The sequence below is a fragment of the Perognathus longimembris genome, chromosome 2 (assembly GCF_023159225.1).
Source record: "Perognathus longimembris pacificus isolate PPM17 chromosome 2, ASM2315922v1, whole genome shotgun sequence".
NCBI classification, from domain to species: domain Eukaryota; kingdom Metazoa; phylum Chordata; class Mammalia; order Rodentia; family Heteromyidae; genus Perognathus; species Perognathus longimembris.
Window position 1 is genome coordinate 154,241,351 of NC_063162.1, and position 23,929 is coordinate 154,265,279.

Below are 23,929 nucleotides of genomic sequence, written 5' to 3' on the forward strand. Positions count from 1 at the left end.
TTTTTGATAAGCAAGCCAAAGGTATACCAGTCAAAAAAAGATGGCCTCTTTAATAACTGGTGATGGGAAAACTGGGTATACACGTGCAGAAAGTTATAAACGGTTCCCTGTTTGTCACCATACACTAGTATCAACTCAAAGTGGGTCAAAGACTTCAACATTAGACTGGAAACTTTGAAATTACTTCAAGAAGGAGTAAGAGAAACACTAGAACTCATAGGCATAGGCAGAAACTTTTTGAAGAGTCCCAGGAGCACAGAAGGTAGGAGAGACCTGACAAATGGGATAACATAAAAATAAAAAGCTTCTACACATCAAAGGACATCCATCAGACTGGAAGAAGATCTTTACCAGCAGTACATCCTAATATCAAAAACCTAAAAGCGGGGCTGGGGATATAGCCTAGTGGCAAGAGTGCCTGCCTCGGTATACCCGAGGCCCTAGGTTCGATTCCCCAGCACCACATATACAGAAAACGGCCAGAAGTAGCGCTGTGGCTCAAGTGGCAGAGTGCTAGCCTTGAGCAGGAAGAAGCCAGGGACAGTGCTCAGGCCCTGAGTCCAAGGCCCAGGACTGGCCAAAAAAAAACAAAAAAAAAAAAACCTAAAAGGAGCTCAAAAAACTATCCCACTACCCACCCCCAACAAAGCTACTAATCACTACATTGGCAAAGAAGCTTACAAGAGACTTCTCAGAAGAATGCAAAATAGACATGTGAGAAAATGCTCAACATCCTAGGCCATAAAGGAAATGCAAATCAAAGCAACTTTGAGATTCCATCTCACTCCAATTAGATTGGCCAAAATCAAGAACTTGAACAACAAATGCTGATGAAGATATGAGGGAAAAAGAATCCTATTGTGCTGTTGGTAGTACTAGTACAACGACTCAGAAAGGAGGCTTGGCGGTTCCTCAAAAAACTAAACAAAAAACTTCCCTATAGCCCAGCCACACCACTCCTGGGCATTCACCTAGAGCATTACAAGTCAGGATACAGTAAATACACTTGCAGATCCATGCTCATTGCTGTACCACTCTCAATAGCCAAGTTACAGAAATAGCCCAGATGCCCTATAACAGATGAGTAGATTAATAAAATGTGGTTATGTATACAAAATGGAATTTTACTCATCCATTAGAAAGAATAAGATGATGTCATTTGTAGGGAAATGGATGGACCTAGAACAAATCATGCTAACTGAGGTAAGCTAAACTCAGAGAGAGAAATGGCACATATTTTCTCATATGTGGAAGGTAAATCTAAAATATAACTGGATGTGATAAGCTATACAGGACTCTAGGCATTTACACACAGTCAGACTAAAGAAGAATACTATTAGGAGAGAAAAAAGTGTAACTTCTATGAACGTTTTAAATACTACCTAATGAAATAAACTCCAGGAAATGAAAACATATTTGTGTGTGTGTGTGTGTGTGTGTGTTGTTGTTGTTGTTGTTATTGTTTTGGTGGTAGTGAAGGTGTTCATTCTTTTTTTTTTTTCTTTTTTTTTTTTTTTGGCCAGTCCTGGGCCTTGGACTCAGGGCCTGAGCACTGTCCCTGGCTTCCTTTTTGCTCAAGGCTAGCACTTTGCCACTTGAGCCACAGCGCCACTTCTGGCCGTTTTCTGTATATGTGGTGCTGGGGAATCGAACCCAGGGCCTCATGTATACGAGGCAAGCTCTCTCGCCACTAGGCCATATCTCCAGCCCCAAGGTGTTCATTCTTGATTTGGGTTTTTTTTTTCCTTCTGTGGGGAAGGAGCAAAGAGGAAATGCAGAAAGAAGGAAGGAAGGGTGACCAAATGCAATTATGCCTTTCAGTATATACTATGTGGAAAATGACTGAGGTAACTAACTCATGGACAGGGATGGAAGGAAGACACTGGTGGAAAGTAAAGGAAGGGGTAACGCTGGCCAAAAAAAGAAATGTACTCATTACCTGACTTAGGAAATGATAGCCCCTCTATGCAACACATTAGTAGTAACAATAAAATTATAAGAAAAAAATTTAAATCTGAGTGTGACAGGTACAATAGCCATCTGTGGATGCATCTGTTACCTGTTTTTTGTGTCTTGTTCAGTATTTTTCCAACTGGATTCCAGGCATAATGCAAAAATTATAAGGATCATGAGAGACTATAGTTTTACTTTGCTTCTCTGTTTAGAGCCAGACTGGAAAGAAACCATCCTGTTCCAATCCGGGCCTACACCCGTGGGATGGGTGTCATATGTGAGGTCTAGTTGACCTCCAATCAAAAGGAGTCTGCAGTTCAGTTCTGATCACTATCAATTCTCTTAGAAATTGCCCAGGGTTAAAATTTGATGTGAGAAAGCACTTTTGAATACAATTGACCTAGGTATCAGACTGACAAATTTTTGGGTGAGGGCAGCCTTTAAAGTACATCCCTCAGATGTACAACCACCCCTTGTTCTCTTTTCATAGGGCCTTTGAGACAAGAATAATGTGTACATTTTTTAAAGAAGAAGACACAAGCCAGAGAAAGAGGAGAAGGAGGAAGGAATGACTTTACACGGCCTTCAAAGCCAAGGATAATAATCATAAACCATTTCAGAAGAAGTTTTCCAATCCCTTTTCTTGGTTCTCTCTGATTTTTTAAACAACAGGCTTCAATGTGTGTAAGTATGCAGACTATGAATTAAATACATGTTAAACAAATACATAAAAGTATAGGGCTAAGAAATTATTGTATTAATTGCTAGTCTCTAAAGCTATTAATTGCTATGTCTTTGACGGTGTAACAGAAAAACTCATGGAATGGCCCTATCCATGGTGTTCACTACTATGTAACATTTCCTGGAATTCATTTGCAAGTTGGAAATATTGAGGCACAGAGTTATTGGGACAGGCGGGATCCCCCAAGGGAAAGATCAGCACTTCTAGTTTCTGTTTCCAAGGCAACACCTGAGTACCAGCCATTTGGTAAGCAGCTCACTTCTGCCCAGGAAAGGATCCCACCGGCTCATGACCACTTTCAGGACTCCTACCCTCGTAGGAGGGCTAGGAAACTCTCTTCTGTAAGAAAAGAAATGCAAGGCAGCTCCCCCACATTCTAAATGGCTCACAGCAACGGTAGGAGAAGGCCAGGCACCTCTCATTCCAGAAACTGACAGGTAGGATAGAGAGGAAGCTACCCACCACTTCACCCACACTCTTTAGAAGCCACCCTATGTACAGGTACCTGACAGAAAACCTGAGTGGTGGTCCTCTACCTCCTCACACACACTGCACATACCTGACAGAGCTGGGTAGATGCAGTCCACCTCTTTGTTCACAAGCCTTGAACTCACAACTGGCTAGAAGCCATGCATTATCTCTCACAGATACTGTGGACACTTGGTGGTGGTGTGGACTTCTACTTTCTGCACACACATTCAACACTTGAGTCTGAGTTAGGTGGAGGTCATGTATTATCTCACACTATAGTTACCTGACAGTCAAGAGCTAGGCTGAGGCTGTCTACCACCTCACATATGTTCCAGAAACATGACAGTCACAACTATTTGAAAGCCATCTACCTTACAAACACTCCAGATTCATGCATAAAGGCTATTCATCTCCTTTAACACACTCTGCTTATCTGATAGTCACATGGGGGTGGAACTTATCCACCTCCTCTCACACACTCAGTATGCCTGACAATAAGTGCCTAGAGGAGGCCCTCCATCTTCCACATGCTCCCTGCAGACACCTGGCAGAGCTGGGTGGAGGCAACCATTTCATACAAATGCTCCAGCTATCTAACAATGTTCCCAGGTGAATTCCTTTCACCCCCTCAAACTTAGTCCAGAGTTGAGTGAAAGGTATTACCTATTTACACACAATTCACATACACACAATGTAGATGCCTGAAAGTCAAGTGTGAAGTGGGTGGAGTGCTCTCTCTCTCTTTCTCTCTCTCTCTCTCTCTCTCTCTCACACACACACACACACACACACACACACACTGCAAATACATAACTGGATGGAGGCCTTCCACCAAATCACACTCAAGATAACTGACAGTTGGTACTAAGTGGAAGATTTCACCTCTTCTCTCACTCCTTCCTGATAGTCTCAACTGGGTGGAAGCCCTGTATCTCATCTCAAAGACAACAAGTTAAAATTAGGTGAAGAAATTCTACCTTTCACTCTCACTTCAGACTCCTGAAAGTCAGAGTTTGTGCGGATGTCTTAAAGGCATGTGGAGTGCCCCATGAAGACAGGGAGTAGGTAGCCCAATTCTTCTCACATTGCTCCAGAATCCTGATAGTCTCACCTCAGGGTACCGTCAGAATGCCATGCACCTCCTCTCACAGATGCTTCGTGTTAGAGCTGGTGGAGGACTTCTACCTCCCTGTATATATGCTCCAGACACATACTGCAATAAGAACTGTTTGAATGCCATCTACCTTCTATATACATGCCACTCCTCACACCCAGAGGTGGGAGTTGTCTGTCTCCCTTTATACACAATCTAGTCATGTGGTCATCAAAGCTATCTAAAGGACACTCACTACTTACCACACACACTCCAGACTCATCACTGACCACACATTCTAGTCACCTGACACTAAGTCCTTGGTGGAAACCTTCCACCTTCCACACACAGTTTAGATGCCTGGTAGTCAACGTGTAGAGGCCACCTGTCACCTCTTCTCACCTATACTAGGAGGTGATGCATGTCCTCACATGCATTGCAGATGTTTCTTGTCAGAGCTGCGCTGACCCCACTCACCTTTTTAGACATACTCCAGACAGCTGGCAGATGGACATCAGTGGAGGCCACATACCAACTCTAACACATTCACCTGGGGCTTGATAGTCATTACTGGGAGGAAGTCAACCTTAAAAAACATTCTAAAACACCTGACAGTGCTGGGTGGAGGCCTCTGCCTCTTCAGACACTCCAGACAGCAGACGCTGGCTTGTAGGTCTTCACACAGTAGATGCCCAATAGTCAGAGCCATATCAAGCCCATCCTCCTCCCACACACGCTGTTAGAGCTAGGTAGAAGCTTTCCACTTTATCACACCCACTCCAACTCCTAATGATCAGAACTGTGTGGAAGAAATCCAAGTCCTCCAAAAGCCTGACCGTCAGAGATGACAGAAACAGTCCAACTCCTGGGCACCTGCCCCTAACACTCATGCTGCAGTTCCCTGACAGCCACAACTAGGTAGAGGCTGTCTAGATCCTCATATACATATTCCAGATACCTGACAGAGCTTGGTGGAGGCAAAGTAGCTCCTCTCGCATGTTCTAGAACCCTGACAGAACTAGACTGCAGTGGTCATATGCATAGCCTGGGCTATCCTTGAGACTTTGTCTCAAAACATTAAAGCAGAAAAACCCCCAGAAAATGCTTTGTTCTGATTAATGCTTTTATCTTTGATCCACAATAAGTTACCAAAATGTTTTTCCAGATCCCTGAATAAACAGATTTGTGGGCTCTACAGGAAAGAGTTGTCCATGGAAACTTTTGTCTCTTCACCCACCACATCTGTCTGCCCACTACTCCTGCCAAAGGGCATGGTAAGGCCACAGAGTCATCACCTTTGCCTGAGTGCCTGTAACCAGAGATGTTGGTTTGTACACATTCATAAACAACCTTAATTGCTTGCTAAAGGAGAAAATTAATCAATAGAGAATTAATGAAATTTTCTCTCACTAAATCTTTAAGTGAACTGAGCACCTCAGGGGGGGAAAGGGAAAGGGGGAGGGGGAGGGGGTATGAGGGACAAGGTAACAAACAGTACAAGTGTACAAGTAATGTATCCAATGCCTAACGTATGAGACTGTAACCTCTCTGTACATCAGTTTGATAATAAAAATTTGAAAAAAAATAAATCTTTAAGTGCCTTAGGCATCCACCTGGTCAGTAACAACACAGAGCTTGTTCAAATCAACTATATAGCTGTGCACTGGGCTTCCTCCAGCCACAAGTGCCTGGGCAGGAAGGGGAAAATGGCTTGGAAGAACAATGTGATGACTAAAGGATTCCTCCTGATGGGCATCAGTAGCTCCTCAACCACCACAGGCACTGGTGGCTCACACTTGTAATCCTAAATACTCAGGAGGCTGGGATCTGAGGATTGTGGTTCGAAGGCAACCAAGACAGTAATGTCCTTAAGACTCTTATCTCCAATGAACTATTCAGAAATATCCTGAAGTGGCTCTGTGACTCAAGTGGTAGAGCACTAGCCTTGAGCACAAAGAGACTTGGGGACTGCATCCAGGCCCCGAGTTCAAGCCTCAGGACCATCAAAAAAAAAAAAACTCTTTAAAGATGGTCCAAATGGACTAAGGTTGGCATATGGATCATGAAGGCCTTTCTTTAATGAGAAAGATCCAATGTTGCCCTCATTGCAGGAACTGAGCAGAAAGAAGCAGTCAGGGAATGGTCCTAAGGTGACAGGTGTACCCATGTGAGGGTACAGACAAGCCCCCACCAGACAAGCTCCTGCCAGTCTCCCACCATGGATACCACAGTATATTCTCAGACACTCAAAGTTCCCCAGATGTGTCCCTCTGCCCTGCTCCCAACCACACTGGGAAAGCAAAAGAAGAGGATCTAGAGGGAGCTATGGTCCCTTGCCCTACCCCCATGCGATACTGGCTCCCTGACAGATGCCATGGTCTCAGACAATCCAGCAGAGATCTGTCTCCAGCTAGACAGAAGCACTTGGGAAGCCCTTGCTTCACGGCATCCTAACTGGCAAGTCCAGCCCTAGAGAGGACACTGAGACTACTACCCTCAGGGGTGTCAGAAGGCTACACCCACAAGGCCTCAACTGTAACCAAGCCCTAACCTCAGAGCTACCTGCTCTCCCACCTAGTCCAGCCCAGCCCAGCTCTAACAATCAGGACAGGTTCCTACCCAACATCAACACTGGTTTCTTTTCCTCTGAAATTAGGTTTGACATTTCATTGGATGTCCACACTATTGTAATCAGCTAGGTAAACTGGCCTCTGAAGCCCTCCAGAGCCAGTGGGCAGAAATCCCCCTTGTCCACAGAATGTGTGGTCAGCACTTGAGGACACTTGGGGTGTCCAGTCATGGCACAGGGTGTTGTTTCCTGCAGAGGCAGAAATGGAGACGCCAGCTGTGCAGCTGCCCGGTGGCCTCTTTCTGGAGAGTGCAGAATGCAGGGATATAATAGGGTAGGAGAGTGAGAAGTGAGCATACCTGACTGAGCTGTGCACTACCTGAACAGAGCCTTGTGAGAGAGGCCAGCTCTACTCCCTTTGTAGAGGAGGAAGTCAAGCCCAGCAAGCGAATGGCTTCCCAGAGGCCACTCAATGTGCAGGGCTACTTCCTGTTTCCACTGCAAGGGCTACTTGAGAATCATTTTTAAGAGAAAGCTACTCATATACATCAAAACAGCATTCGATTATTTTACTTTATATTTTGCATATTTTATGATGACTGAAAATTAGCTCTTAATTGGGGGGATATAAAACAGTAATTTCACATGAGTTCCCTCCTCCACCCACCTCCCCCCCCCCCCAAGAAAAAGAGGAGTAGCTTTTTTTCTACCCTGCTTTTACCAAAGTGCCCGGAAGGGGGAGTCAAGTCCTGGCACCTGAGAGACCAGAGGCAGTGGAAAGTCTGGATACTGTAGCAGCACCAGCTCCCTCTATTCACAAGAGAGCAGCTGCTTCCTGAGAAAGCGGGAAGATTTGAGTAGGTGTAAGGACCAGGACAGTGGACAGCTACCTTCGTGTCCCCATTTGCAATAATGGAGCTTGGCTGTAATGCAAAGGAATGATGTCAAGGGTCAGATGGACTGGCATCTGACAGGTACAATGACCTCAAGGACACTATAAGGGACAGATGAACTGAGAGAGCCAGGCAGTCATGACAGAAGGGAGCCCTCACCCAGAAAAGGATCAGAGTGGCCAAAAGAATGCCCCATGGGACATTGGTCCAACCACAGCCCCTTCCTCCCTCAAAGACCATATCCCCCATCCCTTACCCTCCAACAACCCTGGCAGCTCTTTGAAGGCATAATTATTCGGCCTGGCCACAGTGTGCTGCACTGCAGGGGCCCCACTGCAGGGCAAGGGATCCCTTCCTGAATGAGCAGCCCAGATTGCCCTGCTTTGCCTTTTAGGTATTTGTCTTCCTCCCTCTCTTGGATGCCCTCAGAGCAGCCCTACCTTTGGTCTGAGTGAACAGTAGCACGTGCTTCCTGGTCTCCCAGACACAAGTGAGAAAGGGTTCCTAGGCCTTCACAGACAGCACTCCCAGCCTCTAGGTAACTAAATAAGCCCACCTGGAGCTGAGTTTCCAGCTGCTACCCCTCATGGCACTTCAAGGATGGTTTATTGCTAGGAGAGTGTGGGACTTGAGGGTCTGCAGAGGACAGAGAAGGAGATGTGGGTACCTTGTCATACTCAGTGATGCTGGGACTGGAGCTGACTTTCCTATAGCTCCTTCCAGCAGAAAACCTACCTTAGGACTCTGAGACAGCAACAGATCCCACAGCTTCTTTAGGATCCCCTCTCTGCTCCCTTCTTTGTGCAGAAGGGTAGGTTTCAGACCCAAAGGACTTTCACACCAGAGGAAACACACACAGCTTTGAGCTATATTCTGATGGTTAAGCTGTCAAGAGCCACAATGAAAGAAGACACAGCCAGAGTTGTCGAACCTGCTAAAGAAAATAACCAGAATGTGTCCCATCTCCTTTCATCCCATGCTGAAAAGGCAAATCAGGATGTGGTTCTTGGCACAGAAAGGGCTCATAGAACACCCAGCACCCTTATGTGCACCACAGAATCTTTGAAGCCTCCCTGTACTGGGTCTTGGACACACCCTGTCAAAACAAATGGCCCTTCCCCACCGTCAGGTGAGATGCATGCTGGGTGCGTCCAACATCCCTCTCCCCCGGCCACCCGCAATCTCACAAGCACAAATGAGTGGATAAGGCTTACCAGATTTTGCCTCCTTTTCCTAGTTCTTTCCAAGCCCATCCACTCTCCCTTCATAAAGACAGCCACTTCCCTCATATGCAACACCCTAGGCATCTTCATCAAACCAACAAATCAAGGTTTTCTAGCCACCATCTACCTTTGTGACTTTTTTCAAAGACAATGCCTTGCTATGTAGCCCACTGTAGCCTCAAACTTCTGATCCCCCCCCATAGTCTCCAGAGTGCTCAGTTATAGGTGTCTACCAACACATCCAGCCCTTACTTCACTAAAAAAATTATTGTTATTATAAAGGTGATATACAGGGGGCTAAGTCAGGTAAAGAGCACATTTCTTTTGGGACAGTGTCACCCCTTCCCTCTCTCCAAGTTTTCCCTCCCATCTCCACCCACAAGTTGTATAGTTCCTTTTCAACAGAATGTCCAGTAAGTACCACTGCTGCATTTGTTCATCCTTTGTCCCTCCATCCCTTACTTCATTTTTATAATCATAGGTTCTTTGTGATTCTCCTGACAAACAGGAAAATGGCTGTCAGATCATATGGGAATCAACACTGAGGTGAATGAAGTTGGCAAAACCAGAAGCTAAAATCCTGCTGTAAAGAAGACTAATCAGGGGGAGAGGGGAGCGGGCAATGAGGGAGGAGGTAACAGTACAAGAAATGTACCCAAGGCCTAACGTATGAAACTGTAACCTCTCTGTACATCACTTTGACAATAAATAAGAAAAAAAAAAGAAGACTAATCAGCAGCACAGACAAGTTAGACCAGGGTGCTGGGTCACAGGAGCATGTTCAGGGTGACTAAAGTCCCTGCCTTTCTCTGCAAGCTACAGAAACTGCTACTGGCATCCCATCATCTTTCTCATTTCTCTCATTCTCCTCACGGCTGTTTCCTTTATTCTCTTCAATCTGAATTTCAGGTTCAAACTTGCAAATTAGGCATTTGGAACCTGGGGCAGTGGAGGTCTAGGCTTGACTTCCGATGGGTATCGCTCAGCCAGCCTCATAAGGAGATGAACATATCTCTGTCTTTCTTGGGTCTGACATCCAAATTCCCTTCCCAGATTTGAACCTGGATGGAAAGAGCATGGGCTACACACATTTACAGTTACACAGCAGTGCTGTACCCAAATCTGAGCAGAACCCTCATAGAACATCCAGTACCATCTAGAATTTTCTACAGTAAAACAAAAACATCAGAGCTGCAGAACTGAGGGAGTAATGGCAGGAGATAGAGGCATGAAGAAGTTGAAGACCGTCACTTCAGTGAGTAGTCTCTGTGCTCCATCTCTGAGTATTAAAGACTCTGTAGCTACGTGCATGTGTTCATCTCACCCCTCCCAGACTGCATGTGGAAACACAAGGACTAGATACCACTGGACAAAGAGGAGTTTTCTCTCTTGGACTCATACTTTCAGCTCCACTCTGTACCCAACAGCCTCAGGTAACTTCTGAGGAAATTCCTTTGTCTGCTAATTAACAGAATATGTTTACAGTCATCTGCACAAGTATTGGCACTCAGAAGGTACTGAAGTTCTTCTTAACATGATCAGCATGCTAGTTTTTCATTGTTCAAGATGCATACTCAAGAAACACTACCCCAAAGCTTAAGCAACCCCCAACCAAAATGTACACAACAGGGGTCTTTCCTTATCTCAAGGAAAAGAAACTGCTCCATGGCAGGATGGATTCCACCTGCCAAGAGAGCCCCAAACACCTAGATACTCAGGATGTAACACCCGGAGTGATTAGGGCAAAGGAAAATCACCTATCATGGCATAAAGTTAAAGTCACACCCCTTGCCTTTACCATATTAATAGTCACAACAGCCAAGGAGGAGTGCCAGACTTTGAAGTCAGGTCCCACTTTACCACATGAACCCCACCTTACCACGTGAACCCCACTTTATCACGTGAACCTGAGATAAGCAGGCCCAGCAAGCAGACCCAGGACAAGCCCATTAGGGCCCAGTAGGTCTAGAACTCTAACCGCTGGGAATGCTTAACTCTGACCACCCCTAGAATGCCTCAAACCCTGAGCCAATCAGATTTGTACCTGTGTCCTAACCTTGCTTGTTTGAACACCTTATTGTTGTAACTTTGTTCTTTGCCTTTATAAGCCCTGTGTAATCGTAGCTCGGGGCTCCTTCCTAACCTCCTCTGTGTAGGTGGGTAGGACGAGGCCCGAGTTGTAGCTCGCTTAAATAAAGCCTTGCCTTGCTTTTGCATTTCGGAAAAAAAAAAAAGATGCATACTCAAAAGACAGAAGAAACAAAAGACATCTGTCTTGTTTTTTCTCAGTATCTCTGGTTTCCCCAGCGATGAAGAGACCACTCACGGAACATCCACCTACACAACTCCATTGGGAGCCAAAGCACTAACTGACAGGATGAAGGCTCTCCCTCCTGTGCAATCTGATTGCCTTCATACAGCCTATGTCACTCCATGCCTTACTATCTTTACTCAGCCTTGTGTTCATTGTGGTGTGTTCTATATTATTGCTGTGCAACATTCTCATAGCATGAAAACAAAATAATCACATCATCTCTTTTACACTGAGGCACCAGGGTATCCTCCAAACTAGAAAGTTGTAAACAGTGCCACTCTGAATTGATCTGTGATGTCTCCTGACACGTGTGTGGTTCTGCTGAGTGAGCATCAAAGCTGAACTCTCAGGGCTGGAAACTACACATCTTCAGCATTTCAGGACAGCCCCCAGTAGACCCCCACATTCTTACTGGTACTTGAATGCTACCTGTTTCCCACAGGTGTGAACATTGTTGGATCCATGTCCTCAGTACCTTCAACTGGAAGACCTGGGTTTGCCTATGTAATAGGTGACTCACTGGATTCACATATTTTCAACTGTCACTCCTCTGACTTCAAAATTAGGCTGAGCACCACTTCATATTTTTTCAGTCATTTGAATTTCCTCCTTGGAGGTTTCTGTCTGAAACATTCCCTTGGGTGTTTTTTTCTCCAGGATTCACATATTTGAATGTTAGATCTTTATAGTTGTGTTTTGGATAGTTTCTCTCATCCTGTTGCCTTTCAGTTCTCTTCATAGTCCTCTCTTGAGAAGAAGTATTCTCGATTAAAGTGATTGAAATGATCAATCATCCCTTTCACTACAGCTTTCTGTGCCCTGCCTCAAAATCTTCCTCTGTCCATTAAAATTGAACAAATTACAATTTGGTGAAAATGGTTGAGAAGGTGAGTTGGTTTCTAAAGAAATTCATTTCTGATATGAATTCCAGCTTTCCTGCACTTTTTCCCCCCTCATCATCAGTCACAGCTCCTCTTCCCTGGGGTCACACCTGTCCTCAGGGTGACCCACTTGGAGGGTAGTAGGAAAGCTTCTGTTTTCTCTGACAATGTTTCAAAGAGCCACTTTTCACTGGATACATGAACCTATACTTTCATATAGTCATCATGTAATTTCCTAGGTGTGACCCTGCTCATTTAAAACAATGTGAATTTAAATTGTTTTAGTCATTGGACTTTCTGTCTTGTTTACAAGTTAATTTCCAACTGGGAGAGGAATGAGGGAAGGGGTGACACTGTTCAAAAGGAAATGTACTCATTACCTGACTTATGTAACTGTAACCCCTTTGTACATCACCTTTACAATAAAAAATTAATTAATTGATTGACTAATTAGTTCCCATCAGTAGCAGTGGCTCAAGACTATAATTCCAGCTATCTGGGAGGTAAAGATTGGATATCATAGTTCAAGGCCAGCCCAGGCATATAAGTCTGAGAGACTGTATCTCAATCGGTGGCTAGGTGTGGCACATGCCTGTTGGAGGTGTGGCTCAGGGGTAGAATTCCTTCCTTACAAGGGTGAAGCCCTGAGTTCAATCCTCCAATATCATACTCTAACAAACTTTAATTCCCTCTAAAATTATTAAAAATTCTCTCCAAGTGTTCTTCTAGTGCTTGTAAATTCTATTATATTTTTAAGTCTTTGAGCCATATGGACTTTATTTTGGGGGAAGAAGCCTGGGAGGGATCCAGCTATGTATTTTCCAAATGTCTGGCCAGTTGTCCCCAAATTGCTACTGAATAATATATCCTTTCCTTACTGATTTAAAATGCTGTCATTATCATATACCAAATCCCCATATGTATTGGGGGTCTATTTCTGGGCTTTCTATTCTTCCCTTCAATCTGTCTGTCTCTCCCCACACTGGAAGAGGCACTGTGAAGCAAGGCACTATGATACTACTGTCCAGCTTCTAAGCAAAGCTTATCTTTTTCTTAACTTTTCTCATGAGTTTTATGTCCATTTTTTTTAATATGGACTTTGTTTAATTTACAAAAAAATGTTGTTAATGTTGGGATGTGATTCCTTACATATGCAGGCTCACCCACAGACCACAGAGATCTTCAGACAATCAAGTTTTCCTTCTAGCCATTCCATTTCCTTCATATTTGCCATGAAGATGGTAGATATGATCTAGAGAGATCCTCTTGTGCTCTCCATCCTGATTCCATCAGGACTCAAAACATCTACCTAAATAATGCCTTTAGTATGCGTTCAGTTAGCAACAGATCCTCACAATTTTCTTGGTAGCTTGCAAATGTCATTATTTCACTTTACTTTCAGAAAGACACTTTCTTTGGGTATAGAATTTTAGCTTACTAGTTACTTTCAGCATGGTAAAGATACCACCACTCCATTACTTTCTGTCTACTGGCTGCTCAATTGAGGGCAGCAGTCACCTGCATTAGAACCATCTCTGAAACTCAGTGGCTTGAACAGCAGGTACATGGGACTCCTCAAGAGTATATAAGGAAGAGAAGGGACGTACAGAACACCATGCCTTGAGGAGAATATGACATTCTAGAGGAATGTGGGTAGTCACCCCTCACCCCGCCACTTCATCCTTGTTTAATAGGAGCAAAGAAAGGAGCAGGTAGACCCAGGAACAGGCAGCAAAGGGACTCCATGCACAACATGAAGGCTGGGTAAGCAGAGAAGGAGAAGTGAGAAGAACAGTAGTGTTCTACAAAGTCTACTATTATTCCTCTGGGTTATGAGTCTCTCTATTTTAGGGCATTTCCCAAGTAATTTCACTGTATTCTTGGGTTTATTTTCTTGTTCTCAGGATTCATAGTGCTTCTTGAATCTTTGACAATTTTTATTCATTTCAGAAACCTATTAATCTCTACCTCTTCACATTGCTCCTACCCCCTCCTGCCTCTCTTCTCCTTTGTAGACTTCGGTTCATACATGTCAGACTTTCTCATGCCCAAGGTGTCTCCTTGTTCCATCTTGTCTTCTCTCTGTGCTTCATTTAGAATCTGTCCTTTGGCCCACTTCTTGTTCAACAATCCTTACTTCTATAGGTCTAATTGGCTGTGAGACCCATTGATCCAGCCCCAAATTCAGGTGGAGTGCTTTCAATACTAGAATTGCCCTGTGGTTCTTTGCAGATTTCTCCTCTACTTTCTCATTATTGAAATATACTGATCCTCATTAGTCTAGTGTCAAGATCTGGCAACCCTTCTGCTTCTTGCACCCTTCTGGCTTCTTGGCTCTCTGCCTCTTTTCTCTGACCCACCACTTGCCATGCACACAAATGTTTGAATGAATGCTGAGTATTCCATCTTTCCCCATAAACGACCTGTCCTCAGATTTTGGCAGCCAGAGACAAAGAAGTGCATATCCTCTGTGTCCAGTCACAGACTGAGCTGATCTTAAACAAGCTTTATCCTTTTCCTTCTCCCATGTAGTTCTGTCAAAATGATAAAGGTACCAGAACCTGGACAGACCCTGGATGCTGATTTTTATAACCCTACTGCTCATTTATTTGCTTCTCAGCAACTGTTCTCTGCCAGGCCACTCTGCTCCAGCACTGGTGAAAGTTGTAAAAGGAAACAATGAAAGTGGTCAGCTTCCTACTCCATGCTCTGCTCCCCCAGACAGATGTCTTGGCAAGTCTGAACTCACTTGTAAAGAGGATTCCTTCTAAGTGCAGCAAGCCCATGTACATATATGTGCATGGATGGCAAGCTCACTGAAAAGTGGCGGTGGTCACAAGGCCCATCTGGAGACAGTGACAGAGTCTCTGGGCACCAGCAGTCACACTGCTCAGATGCAGGTAACCAATAGATGCTGCTGAGCAAACAAAACACACCAGTTGCGTCCAACAAGCTGGCCCTGTGTCAGGACTGAACACAAGACTAAATGGCCCCACTAGGGAAATAGACAGGACAGCCCACTACCATGTACCAAGAAATGTCTTCTCTGAGACACAAGTCACCTCAATGTAGGAGACATATAGGAATGAGACCCTACTACAGTACACAGGCAAGAATGCAGGAAATTTCACCAAGAAGCCATGAAAAGTCACAGGAACATCACTTTCATACAAGGCATTGAGAACTTTACAACCCTTGCCTAGAACCTGCTTCCTCTCTCCACTCTCCCTCACACACTAACCTGAACCCTAAGCCTGGACCTTCCTCCTCAGCCCCATGTGAGTGGGAAAGTGTTTTCATCATGCTATTGAGCTGTCTGCACTCATCTGGAATCCTCAGGAAAACATACTGAATCTCAGTACCAACCAGTGTATGGAACTGATACCAGTTCAACAAAGGTCTCTTCAAAAAATTAGCCATGAAAGTCAGCCACATGGCTTGGCGCAAGGAGCCAAGACATTAGAAAGGTTCCATCTGCCAACAGAAACAGCCAAGACATCTCAAAGGGATACACACACCCACATCCTGGCTACTGTCCCTAGAGTGGCTCTCTTTCTTTGGGCAGTGACATTTTAGCCAAGCAAATATCTTTTTTCTATAATTTTCTGTTCACATCTGGATTGAGATATGAGGTGTTTCTAAACATATCAGTATGCTCATAAATGCCTATCAAGAGGAAACAGCTCAGCTTCCCGTGTGTGTGTGTGTGTGTGTGTGTGTGTGTGTGTGTGTGTACTAGACCTTGAACTCAGGGTCTGGGCACTCTTATATGGCTTTTTCATTCAAAGTTGGCCCTCTTCCACCTGAGTCACAGTTCTACTTCTGGCTTTTTGGTGTTTAATTGGAAAGAAGAATCTACAGATTATCCTCTCTGGGGTGGCTTTGAACCTCAATCCTCAGATCTTAGCCTCCTGAGTAGCTATGACTTCAGGCATGAAAAACAAGCACTGAGCTAGAAATGGGTTTTATACTTATGTCAATCCCAGAGCCTAGATGACTAAGGAACTGTGATTTTATTCAAGTCATGTTGTACAAAAGTTCCTAAAAAAGAAAGGTTTACCGTCAAACTGCAATGAGTTTGATTTTTCAATAAAAATACAAACCCATCATGTTTCTGAAGTACCTCCATTTTATTTATCATTGTTGAACACCATCTCCAGTTAGAATCAGCAATGCCACTTTTAAAACCCATCCCATGTGGGTAAATTTTTTAAAGGAATGAAATCTAACATTATATAGCTTTGCATTTCTAGATACAATACAGTATATTACAGAAGGTTAAACATACCACCTCTGTGAACTTACAGCCATAAAAAGATACACTGACTCTAGAAAAAAAATTAGCCATGAGCCAGGCACTGGTGGCTCACTCCTATAATCCTAGCTACTTGGGAGGCTGAGATGTGAGAATGATGGTTCAGAGCCATCCAGGGCTGGAAATGGAAAGTCCGTGAAACTCTCATCTCCAAATAACCACCAGAAAACCAAGTAGTAGAGCATTAGCCTTAAGCTGAAGAGCTCAGGGACAGTGCCCAGGCCCAGAGTTCAAGCCCCATGACCAAAAGAAAAAAAGAAAAAGAAAAGCTTAGCCATGAGACCAGCCATGCCAGACCCCATCAACTTGGGAGGTAGACATAGTGAGGATTGTGGTTTGAGGCTAGCCTGGTTAGTGAGATTCCATCTAAATGAAGAAGACTGGTTTGGTGGCATGTGCCTGTCATCCCAGCCACTCCAGAGGCCATAGGTAGGAGGATGTTGGTCTGAGGCTAGCCCTAGGCAAAAAGTGTGAGATCTGACCTGAAACAAAAAAAAAAGCTTGGGACATGGCTCAAGTGGTAAAGTGACTGGCTTAGCAAACATGAGGCCATGAGTTCCAATCTCAGTACTGACAAAAAAAAAAAAAAAAAAGAAAAGAAAAAGTCACGAATGAATGGGTAGATTTTTCCTGGTAGTAAAGAAGGGACTAATTTTAGGACTCCAAACTAACCTGTTTTGTATTTTGGAAGAACATGAAGTTCTTAGGAAAATATTTATTCAACAATAAAGAAGATTATAACAAAAATGTTTGCAAACATATTGAACACATCCAAGTATAATAAAACTACTAGAAAAAGATTATAAGGACAGTAGCAGAGGATAAGACTGGATTACTTTTTCTGCTTCTCTGTACCTTCCAAATTTTCTCTAACAAAAAGCATTACTTTTAGAAGGAAAAATTAAAACTTCCATGAAAAACCTTCATGTGGCAAAAAATAAGGGACAGGTGATTTCCAAGACTCTTGTCTGAGACTTCTGGTCCATGCCATCCTGCTCAGAGGCTGTGCCTCCTGAGCAGAGGGCCACCAGCTTTCTGCAGATTGAGGCGCAAGAGTTAGCAAGTATAGCAGTGCAATTTTCTGAGAACATCTGGTTCTGTTCTGGAAGGCCCCTGAGGAAGTCTAGGCACAGCCCAGCTCCTTTTCACTTGGCCAAATATAATCTGATGTTGATGAAAGAAAGGATTTATTTACCCCCAACCTGTTAAGAATGGCTAAAAATACAAGAACAGAGAGTAGCTCCAGGAGCACTTTAGTTTTTTATGCTGTTACCATGCTCGAATTCAAGGCCTTGTATTCCTTAATTTTCTTGCTCACCACTGGTGCTCTAGCTCTTGAGTCATGCCTCCAGTTTGGAATTTGGTAGTTAATTTGAGATAAAATCACTCATTCTCTTCTTCCTGGACTGGCTTCTATGATTATAGGTGTGAGCCACCAGCACTTGTTCAGTAGTGCTTGTGAGAGCAAAAACAAAAATCTTCAGAGACCTGGACTCTATGCTTAGATCTGGGTTACTTGATTGAACTCTGTACTCGATGGTCAGTCAGTGATAATGAGCATAAAGGGTTTAGCACAAAAGCTGGATGATAAAGGTTAATGGTGGTGATGGGGGTGTGATGACGGTGATGATTGTGATGATGATGATGATGATGATAATGATGATGGTGACAATAATGGTAGCTGTGATTATGATGGTTACGATGATGAAGATGAGGAGGGTGGTGATGAGGAAACAGTGGTGATGGTAAGAATGCTGATGCTAAGGGAAATGGAAATATAGACATGAGAGTGAGAAAGCAATGATAGAAGCCCAGAAGTGTCCAAATGCAAGCTGCACATCCCTCCAGTGTGCTTGACTGACCATCAAGTAAAAGGCATTGTCCCCATTTTAGAGAAAAGGAACTTGGGGGTCAGAAAGGCTAAATAACTTGTTGAGATGATACAGCTAGTTTTTAAAAGGGATACCTAAGATTTCACTGGTGCTGAACTGCCTAGGTACAAACCCTGATTATAACACTAACTGCTATGTCATCTTGGGCACCTCCTAAACTACACAGGCCTCCTTTATCTTTTTGTGAGAACAAGAGTGCCCATCATGCAGTTTTTGCAAAGTGGCACCACCCACCTCTCCATCTAGACTTAACCCAGACCCTTCTTGAGTTCTTCCTCTTCCTTGAGCCTGTCCTGATTCTCAAGTTGCCAGCCTAGGTTTCAACTGGATTTGTGTGGCTCAAATGGAATAATATATGAAATGTTTCATAAATGATAAGATGCATGCAATATTAGTAATAACTTGTAGCATTTTTGGAGCCCTCCTGTGTCTTCAGTTAATATCTTTAATAATAAAACACAGAAAACTGTCTCTCAATTAGACTAGGGTTATTTACTTAGGACAGTTTTGCATTGCAATTTGCAAATTCTTAAATAGCAACATACTCATTTGCATTTATTTGCATGTCCACAGAGAAATAACTTCCATGCTAATGATGTTCTTACTAACAAACCATAGAAGTAATAATGAGGAGCTTGAATTCCCTCTCCATACCTTTGGCTCTGTTGCACAAAGCACAGCTGGCATTTTAGTGAAAATATTATGGAATTTTTAGGGCCAGAAGGTTTCCTAGAGATTATCTGATCCAGTAGTTCCAAGCCCTGAATGCTCATTAGCGTTACCTCAGGGAGCCTGAAAAGGAAGGAAGGGAGGAAGGCAGGAAGGCAGGAAGGGAGGAAGGGAGGAAGGAAGGAAAGGAAGGAGAAAGGAGGAAGAAAGGAAGGAAGGAAGGAAGGAAGGGAAGGAGAAAGGAGGGAGGGAGGAAGGAAAGGAGAAGGGAGGGAGGGAGGGAAGGAGGGAAGGAAGGAAGGAAGAAAGGAAAGAAGGAAGGAAGGCAAGAAGGAAGGAAGGCAAGAAAGAAAGAAAGAAAGAAGAAGAGAGAGAGAGGAAGGAAGGAAGGAAGGAAGGAAGGAAGGAAGGAAAAGAGGGAGAGATGGAGGGAGGGAGGAACAAAAGAAAGAAAGAGAGAGAGAGAAAGAAAGAGAAAGAAAGAAAGAAGGGGGCTGGGGATATGGCCTAGTGGCAAGAGAGCTTGCCTCGTATACATGAGGCCCTGGGTTCGATTCCCCAGCACCACATACACAGAAAATGGCTAGAAGTGGCGCTGTGGCTCAAGTGGCAGAGTGCTAGCCTTGAGCAAAAAGGAAGCCAGGGACAGTGCTCAGGCCCTGAGTCCAAGGCCCAGGACTGGCCAAAAAAAAAGAAAGAAAGAAAGAAAGAAAGAAAGAAAGAAAGAAAGAAAGAAAGAAAGAAAGAAAGAAAGAAAGAAAGAAGGAAGGAAGGAAGGAAGGAAGGAAAGAAAGAAAGTGGTACACTTAGGCCCCATTCTCCATTGATTCTGAGTCAATTATGCCAGGTAGAGCATGGGCATTCTGTAATTTTTTTAAGTTTTAAGGTGTTGCTAATGCACAACCAACCCCCTCATTTTACAGGTGAGAAATCTGTTCACTTAATGAAAAAGTATCTCACATAGAGATGATCAAGGAAACAGCTGAAGACAGTGTCCAGATGGCCCCAGAATTCTTGGCTTCCAGTCCACAAATAAGACAATGAAGTATCTACCCAGGTGCCTTCATACTGTCCTCATGTCAGTGGCACTGGATGTTCACATTAATAAAATGAACACATTATTCCACAATGAACAGAACCAAAAGTCTATAAAGTTTACATCTAGTCATTTTGTTTGTTTTTTGGGAAAGAGTGAAGAAACAAAATGAGGATTGCTAAGCATGTTCTCTCATAAGGTAGAAAAGCCCAAAAAGGAGGGAAGATGGTGCCGCCACAGTAGGGAGGTACACCAACTCGCTCCAACTGAATAGCGAGCTGGGAACTCCAGCACCCAACACCCCATGAAGAACCCAGCAAACCCAACAACCAGAGCAACAGAGAAACACAGGAAACGGAAAGAAGAAGAAGAAGAAGAAGAAGAAGAAGAAGAAGAAGAAGAAGAAGAAGAAGAAGAAGAAGAAGAAGAGCCTATAACCTGCACGGAACCGGAAAATCTCCGGGGTACCCCCACACACACCGACCCTGGCCCAGACAGGGCCAGGCTGGGAAAGGGGACCCAGCGCCGGCAAGCGGGGCCACAGACCTTCAGCCACCAGAGAAGCAACAGCTGAAAAGTCATGCCAGGAGTGCAGAGCCTAGAAACAGGAGTTCCATGGGCCCCAGATGGAGCGCAGACTGACTGAGACAGACGGTGGTACAGGACCGAACAACCGGGCAGCGGAGCGGAACTGAGCGGCAGGGAACCAGGTGGCACAGACGGGGAGAGCCAGGACCGCCACCACGAAATGACCTATCACCACACCCCAGCACCACAGCCCCGAAAAGCCCACAGCAACGCAGGACACACACACAATCCAGGACCAGTAAGTTCCCCATTACCCCCCCCCCATGGGAGACCAGCCCTAGCAGAGACCCAAAACCTACAAAGAAGCTAGAGTTCCATCCCTACCCCTCCCTACCCTGAGGGAACAAAGGAGCAGCGCCAAGGCATCCCCCCCAAACCCCCAGCAGAGGAGCCAGAACCTGGCCGCACCGGCCCCACCCCCTCCCCAGCAGGGGCCCGGGGACTGGTAGGCATTGGAAGCCCCACCTGAGGTGCCTGGTCCTCGCGGTCTTTTTGAACAACAGTCACAGGCTCCAGGTGCATAATACCAGCCCAGCAGGGACATCTGGGCCCGATCAAATGTCCGCCTCACAGCGGAGGTGAAGAGTCTGTGGGCACCAACCCGCACCTGGACACTTCTACTGGGCCCACCCATACCACCCCCCACAGCAAACTCGCGAGAAGGCACAAGCACTCTCCAACAGATCGGGACAACACGTCCCCAAAGGAAGCACTAGAGTGCACACACACGTGTCCCCCAGAGGGCCAACGTGGGCCATCGTGCTAGTCCTCCAGCAGGAGGATCTCCTGCCCAACCCCCTGTGGGAGCGCACAAGCAGGCAAGCTGCAACATCCGCTCTGATAGGTGTACTTCATACAGGTGGGCAGGGCCCCCCCAGCAGCAGCGCCCATGGTAGGTGCACTCCACACAGGGGGGCAAGTCACCTCTCAGCGGCAAATCTCAATCTGAGAGGTGAGCTCCTCTGACCAAGGTACCCAGTGGAAAAAAGAACCAAAGAAGAGAAAAGCCTCCAAACCACGCTGAATCAGCAATCCGCAAACCCTCACCAGGGGCATGCTAGGGTCAGCACAACACAGCGGCAAGTCACTATCCTGTAGAGAAAGACACAGAACCTACCCACCCCCAAGTGCAGGGAGGGTGACCACCTCAGCAACAATCTAGACGGTCACGCTCACCCATTGGGCAGTAAGATTCAACAGAGCCAGGACAAAAACAAGTCTCCCAATGATGGACTAGCGGGAACCAGCACAAAGCCAACCCAAGGAAGCCACCTACAGATCTCCAGATGTGCAAATCACAAAGAAATATTACAAATTACATCAAAGGGCAAGCCAACTCACCAGCTCCAAAAAGCAGTACGACCAAAGAGGAGATGGAGAATAAAAAAACAACTGAGGCTATGATGGCAGAAATGATGGAAAGCCTCAGGAATTAATTCAGAGAACAATTCCAGGAGTTTAGAATGGAACTCTTGAAGGACCTCCAGGAAATCAAGAAAGAAATGGAAGCAAAAATGGATACAGTGCAAACCTCTGTTAAAGAAGACCTTAACATCCTGAGAAGCGAAATGCATGAAAAAATAGATTTAAAATACAACTCTTTATTTTATATATATATATATTTTTTTTTTATTATTAATTGAACATAAATTTTTTTACAAGGTGTTGTGCAAAGAGGGTGCAGTTACATAGTAGGGCAGTGTGTACATTTCTTGTGATATCTTACAACCTGTTTTTCCATCCCTTGTCTAGGTCAGGTAGACCCATATGCAATATACAATGTATCAAGCACATATACAGTGTTCACAGACTTGGTTTCTACTGTCTCTCCGTCTCCCTTTGTTAACAGTCATATATCAGGGAGATCATGCCCCTTTGTTTTCTGTGTTCAAGGCTTATCTCACTCAACATTATTTGTTCGAGTTCTGACCATTTCCCTGCGAATAACAATATTTCACCATTCCTAATCGCTATGTAGTATTCCATTGTTAAAATACAACTCTTTAAAGGAAGAAATTTCCACGATCAGAGCTGATCTGGCAACCATAAATAGCTCCCTGGCATCCATAAACTTCACACTTGAATCCACAGCACAAAGAATTGACCATATTGAATCCAGAATCTCTCTCTTGGATGATGATGCAGCCGATAAGGACCAGAAAATTACCACACTCCAAAAAACAGTAAAGCTCCAGGGCAGACTAATCCAGGAGCTAGTGGACAAAGACAAGAGATTTAATCTGCACATAATTGGAATAGAAGAAGGAGCCAAATACCAGAGCAGAGGGCTTCAACATATTTTCAATAAAATTATTGCAGAAAACTTCCCCAATCTCACAAGGGACCTCACCCAGGTAACCGAAGCCTATAAGACGCCTGGCAGACCAGACCCTAGAAAATCCTCGCCCAGGCATATAATAATCAAGACTTCAGATTTCAAGAATAAAGAGCAAATTTTGAATTCAGCCAAAGTGAAGAAAGAGATTACAACGGGAAAAGGATCCGAATAACAGCAGACCTCTCCACACAAACCTACCACACACGAAGAGAGTGGAAGAATACAATCCAAGTCCTACAGGCCAACAATTGCCAACCTAGAATCAGATTCCCAGCGAAGTTAGAGTTCATATTCGAGGGAAAAACCAGATCTTTCCACAGCAAAGAGGATCTAAAAGAGTATGTGAATAAAAAACCAGCCTTACAGCGAATTCTAAGAGGGGAATCTCACCCAACAGAAATCGTACAGGACACACAGAAACAGAAAGAAACTATAATAGCCAGAGCCCAACAGAAAGAGCAGCTCATTAAAGACAAGAAAAGAAAAAAGAGAGGAAAAACAGCCTAGCAGGAAAATGGAAAGGGAAAAAACACTTTTATTCTTGATCTCTTTGAAAATAAACGGTATAAACTCTCCGATAAAGAGGAGCAGACTGGCAGAGTGGATCCACAAACAAAAAGTTGCCATCTGTTGTCTACAAGAGACCCACCTTATAGCAAGGGATAAAAACAGGCTCCAAATGAAAGGATGGAGCAAGATCTTCCAAGCAAACGCACCTACCAAAACGGCAGGAGTAGCCATCCTGATCTCAGATAAGCTGGACTTCTCATTAAAATCAACTCAAAAAGGGCTGGGGATATAGCCTAGTGGCAAGAGTGCCTGCCTCGGATACATGAGGCCCTAGGTTCGATTCCCCAGCACCACATATACAGAAAACGGCCAGAAGCGGCGCTGTGGCTCAAGTGGCAGAGTGCTAGCCTTAAGCGGGAAGAAGCCAGGGACAGTGCTCAGG